Source organism: Sycon ciliatum, chromosome 11 (assembly GCF_964019385.1).
Source record: "Sycon ciliatum chromosome 11, ocSycCili1.1, whole genome shotgun sequence".
NCBI lineage: Eukaryota > Metazoa > Porifera > Calcarea > Leucosolenida > Sycettidae > Sycon > Sycon ciliatum.
The window spans coordinates 27,466,093-27,469,442 of NC_088653.1; positions in this window are offsets into that span (position 1 = coordinate 27,466,093).

The following is a 3,350-nucleotide window of genomic DNA, read 5'->3' on the forward strand; positions in this document are numbered from 1 at the left end:
TGCAACTGAGTTCAATAACGGCAACCGGCGGGGCAGAAAGCTCGACATCAGGAAACACCACCCGAACCATCGCGTCCATGCACACCGAACAAATAAAAAGAGCACGACTTCGCAATTCAGAATCCGGGCTTCCTTCGCTTCTTCATCAAAACTGAACACTAGAACAAGTACAGTTTTAGATCGCGAACGTTCTGCTCTCCAGTTTCTTGCAAACATTGGTGTGTTTCGAGATATTCAAAATTTGGCGGGTAAGAAAAACAAGCCATTCAAGCTTTGCACTCAAGGTCTGGTGTGACCGTGTCACAGGGATCACGCAAGCCAGCTGAGCGCCAGCGATAACAAGCCCAAAGTGGCTTGTTTCGGTGTGACCGGGGCCTTACAGCGATCGGTTCTGGAGGGTGGGAGGTGCCAAGTGCGTGCGTGTCGAAGGCTGTACTGGGCCGTAACTTGAGCGGGGGTGTTGAGCAAGCGTATGTGTTATGGGGCATATTGGTATTTTATGGAGTGAGCAAGAAGGGTGAGCTTCACTTTGCGACGAGAGAACATTGTCGGCCATTTGAGCCGATGGAGCAGTGTTGAATGATCCAGAGGAGTGTAAAGGGGGAGACGGAGGCAGATTCTGGCCGCCTTGCGCTGGATTCGCTCAAGACGGTCAAGGGCTGCGATTGAGAGCGGGGTGACAGCAATGCATGCATATTCAATTACAGGCAGGATATACGTTTTGCAAATGAGAGAGAGTGATTTAGTGTGTAGAGTCCATTTGAGCCTAAAGAGAATATTAAAATATTTTACGGCTTTCTTCAGCACAAAGTCAAGGTGGGCTGACCATCTTAGGTCGTGCTGAAAGATGATGCCGAGGTGACGATGTTGTGTTACTGTTTCTAATAGGGTTTGGCCAAGTTTTATTTCGGGTAGTCGTGGTGGGGGTCGGTTAGCATGGTAGAACGGGAGGATGACGGTTTTCGTTTTATTGACTAGCAGGTGCCAGCGCTCTAGCCATTCTGCTGGGGCATCGACGCTTCTTTGTAGCGCAGCCTCACACTCAATGTAGCTGCCTGCAATGGCAATTAGTGCGGTGTCGTCCGCGAACTGGCTACACGAGGTTGTAGCATTTTTACAGGCAGTGGGGAGGTCAATGGTGTACGCCAGGTACAGAAGTGGTCCCAGGATCGAGCCCTGGGGCACTCCTGCTGGTATTGGTATGAAGGCGGATGTTGTGCCTTCAACCTGCACCCGCTGTCTACGTCCTGTCAAGTAGGCTTCGAGCCAATTGTGAGCCTTGCCGTCGACACCATAGTGGCTCAGCTTTTTCAGCAAGCCTTGATGCCATACACCATCAAAGGCCTTACTGAGATCGAAGAAACACGTTACAACATGCTTCCCCGCATCCCTAGCTGTGGACATCTGGTGGACGATCCGTGCGAGTTGCAGTTCGGTCCCGTCTTGTTTCCTGAAGCCCGATTGGTTGGAGGGTAAGTGCGGTGCTATGTGATTGTACAGACGAGAGTGTTTTTGATATTATACTGAGCAGGGAGATGGGTCAGTACTTGGTAGGATGGGAGGGGTTGCCCGACTTGGGGATGGGTGTAATAGTTGCGTCTTTCCAATCCTGTGGTATTTCTCCGGTTCTGAAGGACAGATTGTAGAGACTAGTGAGAGATGGGGAGATTTCCTTTGCAGTTTTTTTCAGGAGCCGAGTTGGGATGTTGTCAAAGCCTGGGCTCTTGCCAGTGTCTAGACTGCATAGAAGCTTCTAGACCTCTTCCACTGTTGCTGTGATTGTATTTAGAGTATGACTGATGTCAGGGGTAGTGTTGATGTCTGGTGTAGTACAGGTGGTCTTGTCGATGGACTGTTGGCTTTGGGAGATAAAGAACTTGTTGAGAGCTGTTGCTTTCTCCATAGCCGTGGCTGCAGTGGAGTTGGCTATCGATAGTGTGGGAATTGTTTGCTTAGGCGGTTTTTTCAGGTGCTTCAGTAGACGGTGGAGGTTTGTACCCGTTGACGTTGTTTGCTGGACAAAGTCGGACTTAGCCTGTCGCAAAAGAGCGGTTACTCGGTTACGCTGGGCTGTGTACAGTTTCCAATCTGAGTCTAGTTGCGTCGCCTTGTAGGTGCGGAACTGTTTGTGCTTTGTTTTGATCTGGCTGAGGAGATCCTTCGTCATCCAGGGACGAGTGGGCGTAGTATTTTTGCGGGATTTGCTTCTGGTCACTTGGCAGTGGTGCACGGCTAGTTTCAGTATCTGGTCTCTCCAGAAGTTCCAGAATGAGGTTACTGGCTGAGGGTCAGTAGGATGTGGATCGTACTGCAGATTGCAGGTGGCAAGAGCTTCATGCAGGGACGCAATGCGTTCCTCGCTCCACAACCAGTATGTGCTGAAGGTGCTTTGCTGTGTAGTACTGCTCTCATTTTATTATTATTTGTATTATTGTTTCGGTGGGTGGTGTGCTGCTGGGGTCGTATGTTGCCTTGTATGACAACATGATCAGAGGCATCCATAGGGGGCAGGCTTGTGATGGTGATGTTATGGCGGCTGAGGCTAGAGATGGCCAGGTCTAGGCACAATGTAGGTGTGTGTTGGCGTAGGTGGGTGGCAAAGGAGACGTGTTGTGTGAGGCCACGAGTCTCGCACAGCCAATGCAGGTCCTCACCTAAGGCATCGGTGGTGTCGCTGGGGTGCCACAAGCAGTTCTTGGCGTTGAAGTCGCCAAGGAGAAGTATCTCATCCTGGGGTCTTTCAACTAACTTTATGGCCCTCTCCAGTTCCATCACGAACTCTGCGGGGTCGGACCGCGGTGGACGGTAGATGTTCCCTACCACAAGGGAGGCTTGGCCGATTGTTATTCTAATCCAAATACATTCCGCTTGAGTCATGGGAATGGTAATTGTCTCGTGTTGGCAGCTGTGTGGTATGTATGTGGCGACTCCTCCACCAAAGGTGTCCCGGTCCGCTCTTATGAGTTTGTAGCCGTTGATGGGGCCCGTCGCTGTCCGATGGATGCGCCCAGGTTTCCTGGAGGGCGATTATTGACGGTTGTTGCAACTTTGCCACGTGGCTAAGCTCGTCCATCTTGTTGAACAGACACCTGACGTTCGAGCTGATGAAATTCGCGACTTCTATTATTTTTTATTTATTTTTGTTATTTGTTTGGTTTTTTTTTGGTATTTCCGCAATTGAAAGTATTGTTCTCACTGACATTGTGTGGAGGACAGCGCTAGGATTGAGTATCGGTTTCTATTGAACTGGCCTGTGATTCCGCAAAGCGTGCCAAAGCTGCTGCTGCAAATCGTCGCGTGGAAATCGATGACCTGCTTTGGGCTGACGTTCATAGGATGCTAGACACATC